General features: G+C 47.8%; 1 pseudogene; it reads right to left on the bottom strand.

The window, feature by feature from the left end:
• Positions 1–2873: 2873 nt before the first annotated feature.
• The window catches only part of LOC112110112, a 39911-nt pseudogene continuing 21511 nt past the window's right edge, over positions 2874–21273 (bottom strand).

Genomic DNA, 21273 nt, shown 5'->3' with positions numbered 1-21273 from the left:
ATCCTCCCTGGCCCCCACTGCTTCACCCCCACCCATCCATCCAGGTCTTAACTTGCCAGGACTTGCTGAGAAAAGTGATATTAACAAACATACAAATATCACTTTTCACAGCATTATCTTCATTATTGAGCCCTCAAAAAAACACCTACATAAATAAATTACAATGATTTGGATGTGTCCGTGTGCATATTTATTTGTTTTTCCTAAAGTTAATTAAGCATTTTAGGAAAAAGTATCAGTGCGGCCACCAGCAAGGCCATCAAAAAATTTGCTGTGAGAACCCCTGGCCTAACTCTGCTCTAATCCATGTCACAGATCATTCCAACTGAGATGCCCAGTTTCCTCTGATGAATTTATCCCCTCCCCTCTCGGTGTCTGCTGAGCGTTTCCCTTCTCAGGATGGTTTTGCTTTCACTCTTCTCATTTCAGCTTCCCCCATTTTCCCCAGGCTTCTCTCCTTACTCTTGTTTTACTTTATTTTCACCTTTTCCCATTTCATTTCTTCTCTCCCTTCTGGTGAAATCTGCCCTGTACCTGACTCTCCTCTCTGCACAGCCACCTCTTCTTCATCCAGGTGACATCTCCCCACTCCCAACTCCATTTCTCCACAGCATCCCTTCCCTGGGGGCCTGTAGGTCACACTCCCCAGTCTCTAGGTTTCCCTCTCCAAGGCTTTCTGCTGCTGTGGCGCCTCCAGTTTCTCCCCAAACCCCCAAATTCTAATTAATTTAGTCTGTGTCTCTGCCACCCCTGCATCTGCCTGTCCCCAGTCCAGCTGTTAATTCTTCCCCCAACCCCACATCACTTCTGGCCCCTACCCCGCCCTCAATTTCGATCCTGCAGCTCCCACATGTGCCCCTCAGCTCCTCCTGCAGCTCCAGAGGTTCTTCCCCCTCCCATTCCCATCCCTGGTGTTGCAGGGAGAACCAGCTTGGCTTAACAGTGAAATCTTCGGTGAGCTTCAACAGAAAAAGGAAGCTTACAAGAAGTGGGAACTTGGTCAGATGACTATGGAGGAGTATAAAAATATTGCTCGAGCATGCAAGGGTGTAATCAGAAAGGGCAAAACACAATTGGAATTGCATCTAAGAAGGGATGTGAAGCATAACAAGAAGGGTTTCTACAAATATGTTAGCAACAAGAAGGTGGTCAGGGAAAGTGTGGGACTCTTAATGAATGGGGGAGGCAACCTAGTGACCGACGATGTGGAAAAAGCTGAAGTACTCAATGCTTTTTTTGCCTCCGTCTTAACAGACAAGGTCAGCTCCCACACTGCTGTCCTGGGCAACACAGTATGGGGAGGAAGTGAACAGCCGTCAGTGGTAAAAGAACAGGTTAAGGACTATTTAGAAAAGCTGGACATGCACAAGTCCATGGGTCCAGATCTAATGCATCCAAGAGTGCTGAGGGAGTTGGCTGATGTGATTGCAGAGCCATTGGCCATTATCTTTGAAAATTTGTGGAGATCGGGGGAGGTCCCGGACGATTGGAAAAAGGCAAATATAGTGCCCATATTTTAAAAAAGGAAAAAATAGAATCCGGGGAACTAAAGACCGGTCAGCCTCACTTCAGTCCCCGGCAAAATCATGGAGCAGGTACTCAAGGAATCCATTTTGAAGCACTTGGAGAAGAGGAAGGTGATCAGGAGCAGTCAACATGGATTCACCAAGGGCAAGTCATGCCTGACCAACCTGATTGCCTTCTATAATGAGATAACTGGCTCTGTGGATATGGGGAAAGTGGTGGACGTGATATATCGTGACTTTAGCAAAGCTTTTGATACGGTCTCCCACAGTATTCTTGCCAGCAAGTTAAAAAAGTATGGATTGGATGAATGGACTATAAGATAGATAGAAAGCTGGCTAGATTGTCGGGCTCAACGGGTAGTGATCAATGGCTCGATGTCTAGTTGGCAGCCGGTATCAAGCAGAGTGCCCCAGGAGTTTTGTTCAACATCTTTATTAATGACCTGGACGATGGGATAGATTGCACCCTCAGCAAGTTCGTGGATGACACTAAGCTGGGGGGAGAGGTAGATATGCTGAAGGGTAGGGATAGGGTCCAGAGTGACCTAGACAAATTGGAGGATTGGGCCAAAAGAAATCTGATTAAGTTCAACAAGGACAAGTGCGGAGTCCTGCACTTAGGACATAAGAATCCCATGCACTGCTACAGGCTGGGGACCGACTGGCTAAGCAGCAGTTCTGCAGAAAAGGACCTGGGGATTACAGTGGGTGAGAAGCTAAATATGAGTCAGCCGTGTGCCCTTGTTGCCATGAAGGCTAATGGCATATTGGACTGCATTAGTAGGAGCACTGCCAGCAGATCGAGGGAAGTGATTATTCCCCTCTATTCGACACTAGTGAGGCCACATCTGGAGTACTGCACCCAGTTTTGGGCCCTCCACTACAGAAAGGATGTGAACAAATAGGAGAGAGGGCAACGAAAATGATCAGGGGGCTGGGGCACATGACTTATCAGGAGAGGCTGAGGGAACTGGGGTTATTTAGTCTGCAGAAGTGAAGAGTGAGGGGAGATTTGACAGCAGCCTTCAATTACCTGAGGGGGGTTCCAAAGAGGATGGAGCTTGGTTATTCTCAGTGGTGGCAGATGACAGAACAAGGAACAATGGTCTCAAGTTGCAGTGGGGGAGGTCTAGGTTGGATATTAGGAAACACTATTTCACTAGGAGGGTGGTGAAGCACGGAAATGGGTTACCAAGGGAGGTGGTGGAATCTCCATCCTTAGACATTTTTAAGGCCTGGCTTGACAAAGCCCTGGTTGGGATGATTTAGTTGGTGTTAGTCCTGCTTTGAGCAGGGGATTGGACTAGATGACCTCCTGAGGTCTCTTCCAACCCTAATCTTCTATGATTCTATGAAGGGGGGAGGGCTTCCAGGGGCCACAGAGATGAGGTATGGGGGAGAGGTGGGGGTTGGATAGACAGGGGTGCACAAGAGGCATAGAGATGAGCCAGAATGCTGGGTAGATGGGAATTCCCCAAGTCATAGAAATTAGGATGACTGTGGCTAGAGAAGCCCATTTTTTCATCCCAAGTTTCATTCCCAGTGGGCTTTTCCTCCCAATGCCTCAGTCACACTGTCTGACCCAGGATCCCCAGAGTCCTCCTGTATCATAGAGGACAGTGGCAAACAGGCTGCACAATCCCTGGGGCAGTGATGAGATTGGCTTCTCTATCTGACTCACTCAATGCTCTCTAAGGTTTGACAGTCCAGGGGCTGCACAGAGTTGAGACCGGAAGCAACCTCCAGGGTCAGAGAGATGGTGTGATAGAAAGTCCACAAGGAGAGGTCATAGAGACTAGGGTGTGTGAGGCTAGAGAGGCTGATTTCAGGGTCCCAGTGGGATATTCCCCCCACCCCCCACCCGTATCTCAGGGACACAGGCTGAGCCAGGATCTTGACCCCACCCAGAACCAGGGTCGGATTCTCTCGCCAGGGATGGAGCCCAGCGGGAAAGTGAAGATCAGGGCCTCGTCACCAGCATTGATAAATGTCACCTGCCCCCGGTCACAGTCCAGACAAACCCGGATCCTGCTGGGGAACCAGCCCCAGGGAAGGAGGGTGACAGGGAAAGTGAGAGCCCGGAACTGATCGCTGTGCCCCTCCAGGGCCCAGATCCCCGCCTTAGAGCTACGGTTGATCACTCCCTTCCTCTCCACAGATTCTCTGGCCACCCCCACAGCCCAGAATCGCCCACCCCCCACATCCACCTCCCAGTAATGTCTCCCCGAGGTGAATCCCTCACAGCCCAGCACATAGGGCAAATAGTCAAATCTCTCAGGGTTGTTGGGCAGTCGCTGCCGCGTGTCTCCCCATCTCACACGTTTCCGATCCTCAGACAGGACGAGGTGGGGCTGAGCCGTGTCTGGATCCAGAGTCACATTCACTGGGGAGAGAGAATCAGAGCGTTAGGGGCAGAGCTCAGCCCTGGGGAAGGCTGGGACCATTTCTCACATTCCCCAGCAGCCCTGATCAGACCTGGATCCCAGGGAGCTGCCTCTGTCCTGGGCACCTGAGACTGAGCAGAGATGTCACTGCAGTTCCTCACTGTTTAAAAGGAGCCACTTAACTGGTTTCTCATTTGTTTGCAGAGGCTTCAGCTCCCAGCTCCCCCTGCTGGGGCTGCTCCATTCCCAGCATCAGAGACACAGCCAGGAAGGTGTCAGAAGCTTTTAGTGAGGAGGGAGCAGAAGAGGAAAGTACCAGCTTTAAACTGCAGAGGCGACCTCCTTCCCCTAATGCAGCCTAAAGTCTTTGCATGATCTGGGTCTAGGTTACAACAAAATGCAGTAAATGTTCCCAGGCCAGGGAACAGAGAGGAAGGTGAAGCATTGGAGAAGAGCCACTTAAGACCAGAGAGTAGGAAGTGGCATTGGGTGAGGTAGCCCCATCCCCAGCCCAGAGAGAACGGAGGAGCTGCCAGCATCAGAGGGAGAGCATCTCCCCCAATCCATGAAAGAGTGAAACACTCCAATGGGAGAGCCCAGCCCTGCCCAAAGGAAAGGTAGGATGATGGAGAACAGTGATGGGGGAGACCAGAGGTGCTGACTTTGTAATTTTCCAGGGGAGTGCTTGACCCCTCGCTCCGCCCAAGACCCCGCCCCGACTCCACCCCTTCCCCGAGGCCTCACCGCACCCCACCTCTTCCCACCCCCCGCCCCCCCTCTTCCCACGCCCCCCCCCCCCCCCCTCCTCCCCTTCCCCGCCGCCTCACCGCACCCCCCCTCTTCCCACCCCCTGCCCCGCCTCTTCCCACGCCCGCTCCACCCCGTCTCATCCCATTCTGCGCCCTACTCCCAAGCGCACCCCGCCCTGCCTCCATCCCCTCCCCCAAGCGCCTCCTGCATGCCGCAGTAGGCACTAGGAGGGAGGAGGAGGAGCTGATTGGCAGAGCCACAGATGGGTGGGAGATGCTAGGGGAGAGGCCCCCCGAGCACCCACGGAGTCAATGCCTATGGGGAAACCCCCTCAGCCAGGATAACAAAGAGGGATGTGTCAGTCCTCAGACGAGATAGCGCTCTTCTAATTCCTCTCAATATAATACTAAAAATCCTGTCAATATCTATGAAAATGCCAGGGTCAGAGTTAAGGGTGTTTGGATGCTGCTCAAGGAGAGGTTTTTCTTCATCAGCATGGACATGAACTCAGCACCAATGTTGGTGTCAGGATTGTTTGTGTGACTTCAGCTTGGGATTGCCTCACTGTTCAATGTGTTTATTTTTAGGGTTAGAATCATAGAATATCAGGGTTGGAAGGGACCTCAGGAGGTCATCTAGTCCAACCCCCTGCTCAAAGCAGGACCAATTCCCAACTAAATCATCCCAGCCAGGGCTTTGTCAAGCCTGACCTTAAAAACCTCTAAGGAAGGAGATTCCACCACCTCCCTAGGTAACGCATTCCAGTGCCTCACCACCCGCCTAGTGAAATAGTGTTTCTTAATATCCAACCTAGACCTTCCCCACTGCAACTTGAGACCATTGTTCCTTGTTCTGTCATCTGCTACCACTGAAAACAGTCTAGATGCATCCTCTTTGGAACCCCCTTTCAGGTAGTTGAAAGCAGCTATCAAATCCCCCCTCATTCTTCTCTTCCGCAGACTAAACAATCCCAGTTCCCTCAGCCTCTCCTCATAAGTCATGTGCTCCAGCCCCTTAATCATTTTTGTTGTTGTGTGTGTCATGGTTGCTGTTGGTTTGGTTGGTAACTTTAGCTACAATCTCATGAAGATGTTTTCTCTGGAATCTCACCCTGTCTGTGTGCTCCTACGGATTCCCCTCTTTTAGTCTCCAGTGCAGACGGCAGAGTGTCTAGAGAGGAAAAGGAAAAAAGAGACGAGATTTCAGGCTTTCATTTTTTAGCAGCATTCGCACTCTGAACTCCTAGAACTGTGTTTTCATCATGACAGAGAAACAGACCGAGAGGCACAGAGAAACACTCAGGTATTTAATATAAACTAATCTGAAACTTTCTCTTTCCTCTCTCATTCAGGCATCTCAAAGAAATGGAAGCCTCACAACCATCCCAGGACATACAATCTCGAAGACAGATTTAATTTTCCCTCATCATCCCCTCCCACCCTTCAGACTCCAGTTGGTTTCTCTCATTCATTTACTGCATTTTGTTGTAACCTAGACTCAGATCATGCAAAGACTTTAGAGTAAAAATAACTTTTCCCACTTTAGTCCCTTAGACGCTAACAGGATATTGAGAGTTTGTGAAATCCTGGCTCTAACTGTGAGCTGTTTACTCAGCGTCTCTACAGAGAGCAGCACGATGGGGCCCTTGTCCTCCATAGGCAGAAATAGGAATAATAATAAAATCATTTTATCCATGTGGAAATTGAGGCAGGGGAAGGTTGGCTCCATGGTCCAGATTCACCCCGAACCGGCAAAAGGAGAGAGGGGAGGGGCCGTTTGTGACTCCGCTGTTCAGTGGCTGCAGGGGCTGGTGCAGACCTTGGCACAGGCTGAGGAAGTTCTGAAGCCAGCCAGAGTTACAGCCCTATGACAATGGCCCCCATGTGTCTTGCCCAGTGTGCAGAGTGTCAGAGGCCCAGCTTTACACTGCCCACGTCCCTCTGTCCCTCGTCCACCCCCCTCCCTCTTCCATCCGCCCTCACCCCCACCCCCCCATTCCCAGCCCTCTCAGGAACATGCCTTGTGCCTGCAGCAGCTGTGGAGGAGCCACAAGAGGCCCCTGTGCTGGAGGGATCCCTCACTGTGTGGGAGGGGCTTTCTCCTTCCATACAGCCCATGTGCCCAGACTAATTGCTATATGGGACGAGAGCCCAGTGATGGGCTGGGTCCAGCTTTAACAAACGGCCTTTAATTTATAGTGCTGACCTTTAGGTATCTGGGCCTGGTTCTCAGAGGGGTTGGGCACCTGCAGCTCCACTGACTCCACCTGCAGCTGAGGAGGCTGCACAGCTCTGGAGCACCTGCCCTGCAGCTCTCTAGTTGGGAGAGAGAAACTCAGGTGTCCCAAATTAGGCCATTTTTCGTAAATATGGGCCTTAATGTTGTGACCTTTGCTAAGTCATGAATTAATGGGAGACGTAGCAGGGCCCAGACATCAGGACATCTGCTCCATTTGTCTGCTTTCCACTGGTTATTACGTTCAGTGTTGAGAGTTGGTGCAAGGGTCATTTCTTATGCAGCAGTTTGGACAGATTGAGATTGTGCCTTTGTATGACTGACCTGGCTTTGGCCTGGTGAGCAGTTTGCTTGACATATGGGAAATGTTGCCTTAAAAGACCTTGTTATTAAGTGATGTGTTTCTAAGGCCTGGTCTACACTATGAGTTTAGGTCGAATTTAGCAGCGTTAAATCGAATTAAGCCTGGACACGTTCACACGGCTAAGTCCCTTTTTTCGACTTAAAGGGCCCTTTAAACCGGTTTCTTTACTCCACCTCCGACGAGGGGATTAGCGATAAAATCGGCCTTAGCGGGTCGGAATTGGGGTAGTGTGAACGGAATTCGACGTTATTGGCCTCCGGGAGCTATCCCACAGTGCTTCATTGTGACCGCTCTGGACAGCACTCTCAACTCAGATGCACTGACCAGGTAGACAGGAAAAGCCCCGCGAACTTTTGAATTTCATTTCCTGTTTGCCCAGCGTGGAGAGCACAGGTGACCACGCAGAGCTCATCAGCACAGGTAACCGTGATGGAGTCCCAGGATCGCAAAAGAGCTCCGTCATGGACCGAACGGGAGGTACGGGATCTGCTCACCATATGGGGAGATGAATCAGTGCTAGCTGAACTCCGTAGCAGTAAACGAAATGGCAAAATATTAGAAAAGGTCTCCAAGGCCATGAAGGACAGAGGCCATAACAGGGACGCACAGCAGTGCCGCGTGAAAATTAAGGAGCTAAGGCAAGGCTACCACAAAGCCAGAGAGGCAAACGGAAGGTCCGGGGCAGAACCGCAAACATGCCGCTTCTACGCGGAGCTGCATGCCATGCTAGGGGGTGCAGCCACCACTACCCCAACTGTGTGCTTTGACTCCTTCAATGGAGAAACACACCAGGAAGCAGGTTCGGGGTACGAGGAAGATGAGGATGAAGATAATGTAGATAGCTCACAGCAGCAAGGAAGCGGAGAAACCGGTTTCCCCAACAGCTAGGATATGTTTATCACCCTGGACCTGGAACCAGTAACCCCCGAACTCACCCAAGGCGTGCTCCCAGAACCTGAGGGCACACAGGGGACCTCTGGTGAGTGTACCTTTGTAAATATTACACATGGTTTAAAAGCAAGCGTGTTTAATGATTAATGATTAATTTGCCCTGGCAATCGCGGCCAGTACAGCTACTGGAAAAGTCTGTTAACATGTATGGGGATGGAGCGGAAATCCTCCAGGGACATCTCCAGAAAGCTCTCCTTCATGTACTCCCAAAGCCTTTGCAAAAGGTTTCTGGGGAGGGCTGCCTTATCCCGTCCGCCATGGTAGGACACTTTACCACGCCAGGCCAGTAGCACGTAGTCTGGAATCATTGCATAACAAAGCATGGCAGCGTATGGTCCCGGTGTTTGCTGGCATGCAGACAATATCCATTCCTTATCGCTCTTTGTTATCCTCAGGAGAGTGATATCATTCACGGTCACCTGGTTGAAATGGGGCGATTTTATTAAGGGGACATTCAGAGGTGCCCGTTCCTGCTCTGCTGAACAGAAATGTTCCCCGCTGTTAGCCACGCGGTGGGGGGGAAGGGTGAAGTGATCATCCCCGAGAATTGGGTGTGTGGGGGGGAGGGGGTTTAGTTGGGTTTGTGCTGCATGTTCACCCGGAAACCGCAGCCCCTCCTTTTACATTGCAAACCCATTTTAAATGGCCAACCCAACGGGTGCTTGATATGGGAAATGAGGGTGCTACTGTTTGAAACCATTCCCACACGTTAAGAAGGTTAAAAAAGCCAAAAGACTGTGGCTTACCATGGCTGCCTGCAAGCCGAAATCTGTGGCCTGGCACTGCGTGAGTGATCTCTCACACCAAACCGGCAGGCTCTCAATATAAGAGGAAAAATGCGACCTTGTAACAAAAGCACATGTGCTATATAATGTGAACAGCAAAATTTAACGTGAAAGAGTGTCCCCATTGTTCTCTAAAATGTGTCTTTTTTTAACCACCTCTCCCTTCTCCTCCACCAGCTGCAAATGTTTCTCCTTCGCAGAGGCTAGTGAAGATTAGAAGGAGAAAACGGCGGACTCGGGATGATATGTTCTCGGAGCTCCAGATGTCCTCCCACGCTGACAGAGCACAGCAGAATGCGTGGAGGCAGTCAATGTCAGACTACAGAAAAGCACAATATGAACGAGAGGAGAGGTGGCGAGCTGAATCGCGGGATGAACAGAGCAAGTGGCGAGCTGAAGATGATAGGTGGTGTCAGCTTGCAGATAGAAGGCAAGAGTCAATGCTCCGGCTGCTGGAGCATCAAACTGATATGCTCCAGCGTATGGTTGAGCTGCAGGATAGGCAGCAGGAGCAAAGACCGCCGCTACAGCCCCTGTGTAACCAACAGCCCTCCTCCCCACGTTCCATAGCCTCCTTACCCAGACGCCCAAGAACACAGTGGGGGGGCCTCTGGCCACCCAGTCACTCCACCCCGGATGACTGCCCGAGCATCAGAAGGCTGGCCTTCAATAAGAGTTAAAGTTTTAAACTGCAGTGTGTCCTTTTCCTTCCCTCCTCCCCCACCCATCCCGGGCTACCTTGGCAATTATCCCCCTAGTTGTGTGATGAATTAATAAAGAATGCATGAATGTGAAGTAACAATGACTTTATTGCCTCTGCAAGCGGTGCTCGAGGGGGGGAGGGGAGGGTGGGGTGGTTGGTTTACAGGGAAGTAGAGTGAACCGGTTGGGGTGGGGGCGGAGGGTTCATCAAGGAGAAACAAACAGAAGTTTCACACCGTAGCCTGGCCAGTCACAAAACTCGTTTTCAAAGCTTCTCTGATGCGCACTGCGCCCTGCTGTGCTCTTCTAACCGCCCTGGTGTCTGGCTGCGCGTAATCAGCGGCCAGGCGATTTGCCTCAACCTCTCACCCCGCCATAAATGTCTCCCCCTTACTCTCACAGATATTGTGGAGCGCACAGCAAGCAGCAATAACAATAGGGATATTCTTTTCGCTAAGGTCTGAGCGAGTCAGTAAGCTGCGCCAGCGTGCTTTTAAACGTCCAAATGCACATTCCACCACCATTCGGCACTTGCTCAGCCTATAGTTGAACAGGTCCTGACTCCTGTCCAGGCTGCCTGTGTACGGCTTCATGAGCCATGGCATTAAGGGGTAGGCTGGGTCCCCAAGGATCACGATAGGCATTTCAACATCCCCAACGGTTATTTTCTGGTCCGGGAAGAAAGTCCCTTCCTCCAGCTTTCGAAACAGACCAGAGTGCCTGAAGACGCGAGCATCATGTACCTTTCCCGGCCATCCCACGTTGATGTTGGTGAAACGTCCCTTGTGATCCACCAGGGCTTGCAGCACCACTGAAAAGTACCCTTTGCGGTTTATGTACGCAGTGGCTTGGTGCTCCGGTGCCAAGATAGGGATATGGGTTCCATCTATCGCCCCACCACAGTTTGGGAATCCCATTGCAGCAAAGCCATCTACTATGACCTGCACATTTCCCAGAGTCACTACCCTTGATATCAGCAGGTCTTTGATTGCCCTGGCAACTTGGATCACAGCAGCCCCCACAGTAGATTCCCAACTGAGCGGTAGCTGTCTGGCATTGCAAGCTTCCACAGGGCTATCGCCACTCACTTCTCAACTGTGAGGGCTGCTCTCATCCTGGTATTCTGGCGCTTCAGGGCAGGGGAAAGCAAGTCAAAGTTCCATGAAAGTGCCCTTACGCATGTGAAAGTTTCGCAGCCACTGGGAATCGTCCCACACCTGCAACACGATGCGGTCCCACCAGTCTGTGCTTGTTTCCCGGGCCCAGAATCGGCGTTCCACGGCATGAACCTGCCCCAGTAACACCATGATTTGCACATTGCTGGGGCCTGTGCCTTGTGAGAGGTCTATGTCCATGTCAATTTCCTCATCACTCTCTTTGCCGCGCTGCAATCGCCTCCTCGGCTGGTCCTGGTTTTGCTTTGGCATGTCCTGGCTCTGCATATACTCCAGGACAATGCGCGTGGTGTTCATAGTGCTCATAATTGCCACGGTGATCTGAGCGGGCTCCATGATCCCAGTGCTATGGCGTCTGGTCTGAAAAAAGGCGCGAAACTAGTATCTGACGGACGGAGGGAGGGAGGGGCGAGTGACGACATGGCATACAGGTACAGGGAATTAAAATCCACAAAGGTGGCTGTGCATCAGGGAGAAACACAAACAACTGTCACACAGAATGGCCCCCCCAAAGATTGAACTCAAAACCCTGAGTTTAGCAGGCCGTTGATTTCACAGAGGGAGGGGGAAGCAAATGAATACAGAACAAATCTATTTTTTACATCTTAAGCTGGCAGCAGACGGTGCAGCATGACTGATAGCCCTCGGCATCTTCTGGGCGCTTGGCAGAAAATAGCATACTACGACTGATAGCCATCATCGTCACTGGGAAGGCAGCGACTGGGGGACATACGGAGTTTCAGCCACTGCAGTACGACGACGACGGATACCAGTCGTAATATACCATCTTCTACCAAAAGGCAAGGGGCTGCTGCTGTGTAGCAATGCAGCCCCACGTCTACCAGCCCCACGTCTGCCAGCCCCCAGATCGCCGATGAAGGCTACCAGTCATACTGCACCGTCTACTGCCAAAAGGCAATTAGCTGCTGCTGTGTAGCAATGCAGTACCATGTCTGCCGGCACCCAGATGACATATGGTGACGGTGAGCTGAGTTGAGTGGGCTCCATGCTTGCCGTGGTATGTTGTCTGCACATGTAACCCAGGTAAAAAGGCGCGAATCGATTGTCTGCCGTTGCTCTGACGGAGGGGGAGGTGCCTGACGACATGTACCCAGAACCCCCCGCGACACTGTTTTGCATCATTCAGGCATTGGGATCTCAACCCAGAATTCCAATGGGCGGCGGAGACTGCGGGAACTGTGGGATAGCTACCCACAGTGCAACGCTCCGGAAGTCAACGCTAGCCTTGGTACTGTGGATGCGGTCCGCCGACTTCATGCACTTAGAGCATTTTATGTGGGGGGACACACAATCGGCTGTATACAACCAATTTCTATAAAACCGGCTTCTATAAATTCGACCTAATTTCGTAGTGTAGACATACCCTAAGTCACCATGTGGGACAAAGAGATGTTTAGACCACACAATGTGCTTAAGGACAACAGACACCCAGAATGTCATGCCAAGGAGCAGTTAGCAAAGTCCTAAAACCCCTATGCGGACACAAGGGTCATAGTGAGCTATGCATAATCAGTGGTAAGAGACCAATCAGAAAAGAGAACAATAATATGAAAATAGCTTGGATAGCAAAAGCCCTGCCAATTAAAAAGTTCATGTATGTGTATTTTATGAGTTATATAAGATACTTAATATTCATAACACTCAAAGGTGATTGGAAAAGAACTAATAAATATATAATCTGGATGTGCATTTTATGTCAGACAGTGTAAGGGATAGTCAGAGCTTCATAGGAAAAATCCCTGTGACTCGCCTACGCCCCAGGAGAAGGTTACAGGACAGTACTTCTTTCAGCATAGCTGTCATTTCTTACTTTAATATCAATTGTAATTGCAAGGCACGCTTGTCGTACAAACAAAGCTCTGAATTAATTAACCTGAGTGACTTGGACCCCAAGTGTGTGGCATTCAGACCCAACAATTAAATAGATGCATCATCTAAATATGAACCTTTTTGCTAGAGTCACTCTCCTCCCATAGTCTCAGAGACTTATCCCAATTTTCCATATTACATCCCTTCTAGGTACCTTTGAACTTCCTCAGAGTCTCCATTAGAGCAACAGTTTTCTGGGAGAAATCACCGAGTCTCACTTCCAGTTCAGGAGAAATCTCCTCTGGCTCCTGGAACTTCCCCTTCTTGCGGCTGGACAGAAACAATTTATGTGATTATATTTCACTTAGTGACTCATAAGTTCTTGCTAGTGAGCTGCTGCTCTAATGGGCCTGGAGTTAGAATTCCTCTACTTCTCTCAGGCTGTGCAACATTCCCACTTAAGGTCCCATTAATATTCTTCAACTCTGGCAAGGAGAGACCAGCTCTCGGGATAAAAGGGGGATTGAGTCTCCATGGCCAATTCACTCCATGGCCTCCATGCTCTGAGGGACAGCAGGTTCCCATTTTAAGTGCTGTAGAAATCTGCCCACTAGGAACCAGACTGAGACACCAACTCCCCCCTCCCCAGTTCATTCCACACAGGTCTCCAAACAGTCCTCAGGTGGGAAAGACTCTTGACCACTGCTGCCCAGGTCTGAATGGTACCCAGTGCCCCAGCAGTGAAAGGCCCGTATTCCACCCCCGCAAACCTGAGACAGCCAGTCCCCCAGTATTTTGACATCTCTAGGAAATACTTGAGGTGAGTCTTTCCCACTAAATGGGAAATTCCAGAGTCTTCTGTACCAGGGTGAGAACCTCAGGATGAAGTTGATCAAAAAGATTTGTATGCAAAATGTGACCTTTCCCACACATTTTACTGTAGCGCCCTGGGGGGATGCAGTGCTAGCAGCATCTCCAAGCTCTTTCCCAGCTTTGTGAAATGGGAGTGGGAGCGAGAGAGAGCCACATACCTACTGAGGGTGCTTCTGACATCCTAGAGGAGAGAAACAGAGAGAGAGAAAGAATTTCAGTGCCACCTGACACATACTTTAATTCCAAAGAAGGGATTTAGCAAGTATGGGGAAAAGAGGCCCTGCTCTGGCCCCAGGGGCATGGATTCCCTGAGCTAACGGGCTTTTCCATCTCTAATATCAATGTGTCCGTGAGTCTGCAAAGAACAATAGTCATTCACATTTCAGGAATATACACACTGAGTTACACTGTGGTCTCTGACTGATGCACTCCCATGCCCATGTTTTAGGAGCAGTCCTGTCCCTATGGTGGGATCTGGAGTATTTCTAACTCACTCTTACCTGCAGGAATTCATTTGCTGGCTTCTGATACTTCCCCTCCATCTCACTGATCAGATCATTGAGATGGGAAATCTCCTCTGAGAGTTTGGTGATATTTTCTTTTTGTATCTTCACTACTTCCTTGTCCAGCTTCTCCAGCTGGGCCAGCAGGAGTCGCTCTTGTTCCTCCAGGAACCGCCGCAGTTTCTGAAATTCAGACACAATCTTCTTTCTCTCGGTTTGTGTATTTCGCTGTAAAAATATAGGGAAAGAGCTGGTCAAGGACATGGACAGAGCCAATGGTCCTTTCATGGAGTGCTGAGTGTGCAGGAGGGAGAATTTCTTTGTAAATTCTAAGTCATAGAATATCAGGGTTGAAAGGGACCTCAGGAGATCATCTAGTCCAACCCCCTGCTCAAAGCAGGACCAATCCCCAACTACTTTTTTGCCCCAGATCCCTAAATGACCCCCTCAAGGATTGAGCTCACAACCCTGGGTTTAGCAGGGTAATGCTCAAACCACTGAGTTATCCCTCCCCGCATAGTCTATAGGCCCATCTGACACTGAGAGAGGATTTTCTCACACCTTTCCATTTGGCCCCACAATCTCATGAAGAGATGTTCCCACATCTGACATGGTTTGGATAGTGCGTTATCTATGGCCTCGGAGATGGAGATCCAAAGCAGCAGGAGGTAGGACTCAGTACTAGGTGACATTTTGAGCACAAAATTTTTTTCCCCAGGGAAAATGCAGCTTTGTTGATACTGAAACTTTTCATGAATTCCTGACAATACCCCCCATTTGTTTTGTTACAAAAGGAAATAAATGAAAAATCAAAACATTTTCTTGTTTTAATTTTTTTCCAGGATTTTAAAGTTCAAATTACTTTTTGTTTGAAATATTCCTTCTTTTTATATAATTATATATATTTTTAAGGAAATGGTTAAAATCGAAACAAAACATTTTGATTTTGTGAAAAGGAAACATTTCGTTTGACCAAGAAAAAGTCCACTTTATGATTTGCTGAAAATGTTATAAAAAATAATTTTCGGTTCAGGCCATTTTTTTTTTTTAAATATCCAGCCAGGGAAAAAGATCTGGTATGTACCCAGCTCTGCTCAGAACCACATTGACAGAGACAGGGGGGGAAACAAAAAGAATGAAACTATGATCCAAAAAACCGAAGACTCAGGCAAAGACCCGTGCATTGGATACATTCAGTTCACATTGGGAAGATTTTTAATCACAGCCACAAAAACTGGAAATTAATTCATTAATTGAAATGAAAGCTTAGAATCCGAAGGGGAATATGTTGCCCTTTTCTAGGGAGAGGATTTTTCGGGCCCTCTGTAGGGTTGTGTGCATGTGCGCACACACACAAAATCCCAGGATCATGAAGCTACAAAGCAATCATTCACAAGAGTGAAATGTGAAGGACATAAGCTGTAATAAAAGATAAACTATAATTAACGAGAAACTGATTTAAGAAATAAGTGGGGTGTGAGCTGTAGCGAAAATAAGGAAATCATAAGGACTGTAAAACAACATCTCTGGACAGCACCCTCAGGCATACAAGGGGAATGACAGGAATGGAGAAATTGTCAGAGTGCAAAGGGACTGTAAACCAGAGAGAAGCAGAGGGATAGTTGTTCAGTGAAGAAACCAAGGGCTGGTATACACTAGGGGGGGGATTGATCTAAGATACGCAACTTCAGCTACGCGAATAGCGTAGCTGAAGTCGAAGTATCTTAGATCGAATTACCTGGGGGTCCACACGGCGCGGGATCGACGACCGCGGCTCCCCCATCGACTGCGCTACCGTCGCTCGCTCCGGTGGAGTTCCGGAGTCGAAGGGGAGCGCGTTCGGAGATCGATATATCGCGTCTTAATGAGACGCGATATATCGATCCCTGATAAATCGATTACTACCCACCGAATTGGCGGGTAGTGAAGACGTACCCCAAGACATCACACCCAGGAATATGCGGCCTTATTTAAGCTGGAGCTCAAAACAGTAAACAAAGATTTCAGAAGAGGATTCCTCAAGTTACAACTAAACATACTCCAAACTCTGGGCTGACAGAGGCTGAAAACTGTGAAACTGCAGAGTGACCGTGTATCAGTCAGGGTTTGTTCTAGGTCATTAGATTTCTAATTCAAAATTCTGTTAGTTCATAAATATAAGCGGTTACCTATAAAGTGAGTTTAATGACGATAATAGTAGTTAACCCATAATAGACAAGAATAATAGTTTACAGTAGTTTACGGCAGTGGTTTTCAGGGTCCGCACCTGGCCAATCAGAGGGGAGCCAGGAGTGCCATTTGGCCTGGGCCTCAAGCTCAAAGGGGGCCTCAAATTTAGACACGTTAATTTTTTGGCATTTGATAAGTTTCGCAACTTGTCTTTATGTGCAGCCCTATTGGACCAAAATGTGACACACTCTCTCAGCTTAGAGCTGCAAATTTAAGCAAGTAAGAGGTGTGATTTGGTAAAAGACATACTTTTTTTTTGTTAACTGACATAGATTTTAATCATATTAAGTAGTTAAAAATGTCATAAGTATTAATAAAAATATATCGGTTCCGATGGCACAAGATTAGACTGTGATGAACGTGTCCTCTCAGATCAGCTGATTATATAAACAAACCAGTACTAGTGGCTGGTGCTGGATCAAGTGCATGTTGAAAGGTAGAGAACGGTTACATTTTAGTGTTTTTATAGTTTTATGTCTAGTTGATTAAGGAATTATTTGTATGTGAGAATTCCTCATTATCTTCCTATGGTAGCTAAAAGAGGTGACTGGTTGGTTGGTTGAGCCATCATCATAGGCTTTCATAGTCTATAGGCCCAGATTCAAGGTGAAAATTTGTGAGAACAATCTTGTAGAGTGAATTTCGTGAGGACATGTTTGAAATTTTTGGACATTATCCCTCTGTCTGTATCCGTATCTGTGTTTACGATATATATGCCATCTCTTTGTCTTCAGCTCAGCCTGTTATATTATACTTTGCGTGCTTGAGTTTTGATTCGGTGATAAGGATAATAACTTGTCTGACTGTTTGATTTTGTGTTCTTAATTAGTATTCCTTCGTTGAGTATTTAATCTTGACTGAATTCTCTACAGAAACTAATAACTGGAAAAAACTTCTTGAGCGCATCCTGAATGTCATCCTTTTTCTTTCTGCGCAGGGATTGGCTTTCTTTGGTTCCAGTCAACGTATTGGTGATCGTGCAAATGGAAACTTTCTAGGCATAGTTGAGCTCCTCAGCAAATATGACCCACTTTTATCAGAGCATGTTAAACATGTTCGAGGATCGCAAGAGAGTCAAAAGCACATGCAAGTCCATTATCTCTCCACACGTATACAAAACGAGTTTACTGAGCTATGTGGGTCATTCGTACAAACAACAATTCTTGATGAGATTCGAAATGCCAAGTGTTTTTCAATCATTGTTGATGCCACTCCAGATTGTTCTCACAAGGAACAGACTACTATGGTTATTCGATATGTTAACATTGTAGACAGCTCAATATTTTCAATTGAAGAAAGGTTTATTTTGTTTGATAATTTCATGAGAAAAACTGGAAAAGAAATTGCTGCTCGAGTACTAGCAATTCTATAAAGTTTTAAGTTAGATTTTCAAGTCTGAATTGGTCAAGCCTATGACAATGGATCTAATATGGCTGGGAAGTACAAAGGTGTACAAAAACAACAAGGAGTCCGGTGGCACCTTAAAGACTAACAGATTTATTTGCCCATGCATCTGAAGAAGTGGGGTTTTTACCCACGAAAGCTTATGCCCAAATAAATCTGTTAGTCTTTAAGGTGCCACCGGACTCCTCGTTGTTTTTGTGGATACAGACGAACATGGCTACCCCCTGATACTTGACACGGTGAAAGGTGTACAAGCAGTTCTGTTTGAGCATAATTCAAACTGTATTTTCTCCAGCTGTGGAAACCACATGCTAAACCTTGTAGGTGTTGACTGTGCTGAATCATGCAAGGAGGCAATTACTTACTTTGGAACTGTTCAGCAAATGTACAATCTCTTCAGTAGCAGTCCACAAAGATGGGAAATTCTGAAGCAATATCTTCCTGTTTCACTGCATGGGATGTCCAATACTAGATGGTCTGCACAGATTGATGGTATTCAACCAGTTGCGCAGCATTTGAATTCACTGAGAAAGGCTTTAAATGAGCTTCAATCTCTCAATCTCACTGCACAGGCTCGACCTGAACTTCAGTCTATTGAGAAGCACATGTCCAAATTTGAATGCATTCTGATGTCATGTTGTTTAACCGCCTGCCCTCCTTGCCAAGTTCCATATCCTCCTCACCCAGACGCCCAAGCACCCTGCCACTCAACTCCAGGGGATGGCCCAAGCAACAGAAGGCTGTCATTCAAACAGCTTTGATTTGTAGTGTGGCTACAATAAGGAATGTGGCCTTGTCCTTTCCTCCTCCCCCACTTCACTCCGTTATCAAACCCTTTGTACACCCAGGATTCCTTTTACTGGTCAGCATTGTCAGTGATCTAAAGTTTTTTTTAATAAATAAAGAATGAATGGATTCAGAACAATAGGGACTTTATTTCCTGTGCCAGCTGTGGTTGAAGGGGGGGGGGGGGAGGGATTGTCTTACAGGGAAGTACATTCACCAAAGGGGGCGGCTTTGCATCAAAGACAAACACACTCAACTGTCACACTGTAGCCTGGTCAATCATGAAACTGTTTTTCAAAGCCTCTCTGATGTGCAGCACGCCTCGGTGTGCTCTTCTAATTGCCCTGGTGTCTGGCTGTTCAAAATTGGCCGCCAGGCGATTTGCCTCAACCTCCCACCCTGCCATAAACATCTCCCCCTTACTCTCACAGATATTATGGAGCACACAGCAAGCAGCAATAACAATGGGAATATTGGTTGCGCTGAGGTCTAACCTACTCAGCAAACTGTGCCAGCGCCCTTTTAAACATCCAAAGGCACATTCTACCCCCATTCTGCACTTGCTCAGCCTATAGTTGAACTGCTCCTTACTGCTGTCCAGGCTGTCTGTGTACAGCTTCGTGAGCCATGGGAGCAAGGGGTAGGCTGGGTCCCCAAGGATAACTATTGGCATTTCAACATCCCCAACAGTAATTTTCTGGTCTGGGAAGAAAGTCCCTTCTTGCAGCTTTCCGAATAGCCCGAAGTGCCGAAAGATGCAAACGTCATGCACCTTTCCTGACCATCCCACGTTAATGTCGGTGAAACGGCCCTTGTGATCCACCAGTGCTTGCAACACCATTGAGAAGTACCCATTGTGGTTTATGTACTCTTTGGCAAGTTGGTCCGGTGCCAAGATAGGGATATGCGTTCTGTCTATTGCCCGACCACAGTTAGGGAACCCCATTGCAGCAAAGCCATCCACTATGCCCTGCACATTTCCCAGAGTCACTACCCTTCTTAGCACTTACCCATCTTGATTGTCCTGGCTACTTGGATCACAGCAGCCCCCACGGTAGATTTGCCCACTCCAAATTGATTCCCGACTGACCGGTAGCAGTCAGGCATTGCAAGCTTCCACAGGGCTGTTGCCACTCGCTTCTCAACTGTCAGGCCAGGTCTCATCTTGGTATTCCTGCACTTCAGGGCAGGGCAAAGCAACTCACAAAGTTCCATGAAAGTGGCCTTACGCATGCAAAAGATTTGCAGCCACTGGGAATCATCCCATACCTGCAACACTATGCGGTCCCACCAGTCTGTGCTTGTTTGCTGGGCCTAGAATCAGCATTCCACTGTATCAACATGCCCCAATGCTGCCATGATATTCCAATTGCCACATCCCGTGCTTTCAGGAACGTCTGTGTCCATGTCCTCCTCACAATCTTCCTCGTGCTGCCGTCTCCTAGCTAGGCTCTGCACATACTGCCGGATAATGCACGAGGTGTTTACAACGCTCACAACAGCAGTGCGCAGCTGAACGGGCTCCATGCTTGCCATGTTATGGCTATGCACGATTGACTGTATAAAATCACGTATTAAAAATCGACTTCTATAAAACCAACCTAATTTTGTAATGTAGACATGCCCTAATTTGCACCCTTTTGGGGTTTCTTTGGCAGTTCAACAGACTGAATAATGAAGATCTACTTTCTGCAGCTGAACAATTTCAGCAACAGTACAACAAAGAAATCTCAAAAGTTCTCAGTGACGAGGTCATCTTCCTCAAATGAATATATTCCACGAACTTTAAACTGGATTGCGAGCCAAAGGAATTGCTTCAAGAAATACTCGAACTTGGACCCTTAGGGGTGTTTCCTAATATGATTGCATTGCGTATTTTTGTCAGTTTGCCTGCATCAGTGGTTTCCGGTGAATGCACCTTCAACATGTTGAAGCAGGTAAAGAACTATCACTGTTCAACTATGGGACAACAGCATTTGAATGGGCTTGCCATGCTTAATATCAACTGTGACATTGCACAAAAGCTAGATTTTTCCTCACTAATTAGTGCATTTGCACAGAAAAAGCCTAGAAGAGCATTTGTTAAATAAAAAAAAATATTCAAATGATGTCTCACTTTTTTTTTTTGGTGCCTTATTTTGTTTTTATGTGCATCATTTTTTATTTTTATTATGACTAGGGGTTCAAAAGCTGGAAGTGGCCCAGGCCTCTCTGGACCTCTGAGAGGGCCTGGGTCTGCAGACAATGTCTAAGGGGTTTGCAAAAGACTGAACAGAATTCAACTATAGACAAAGACAACAGATTTCCAAAGGGGTCTCTGCACCTCCATTTGAAATTTCCCGACGGATCCACAAATGCAAAAGGTTGAAACCCACTGGTTTATGGTGTAAGCCCAAGTAATAATTCTGCGAAAACAACTGATTTTGATTTACTTTTGATTATTCCCCACTTAACAGATTTCTGCTTTACCCCAAACTCATTGAGATAAAACATAATTGGGCCTCTAGATTGCCCCGGCCTCCCCTTATTGCTCTGATTCAGAACGTCCCTCCATCCAGTTTGTTACAAATGCAGGTTAATAATGACGGGCACCTACCAGGTATTCCTGGATTCTCTTCTCTCCTCTCACTTTACATCCCAGCAGCTTTTCTGTCTTTTCCCTCAGAGTCTGCAAATGGTCCTGAATCTGTTCCTGAAGAAACAGAAAATGATTTAAGTGGTGTTATTTTTACTTTTAGGAGGAGGGTGAGAGCTTTTCCAGCACAAACAAACAAAC

This window comes from Terrapene carolina, unplaced genomic scaffold (genome assembly GCF_002925995.2).
Source record: "Terrapene carolina triunguis isolate 2854851 unplaced genomic scaffold, T_m_triunguis-2.0 Scaffold344, whole genome shotgun sequence".
NCBI classification, from domain to species: Eukaryota; Metazoa; Chordata; order Testudines; family Emydidae; genus Terrapene; species Terrapene triunguis.
Note: the sequence above shows the minus strand (reverse complement) of the source record. Positions and strands in the feature narration are given on the sequence as shown.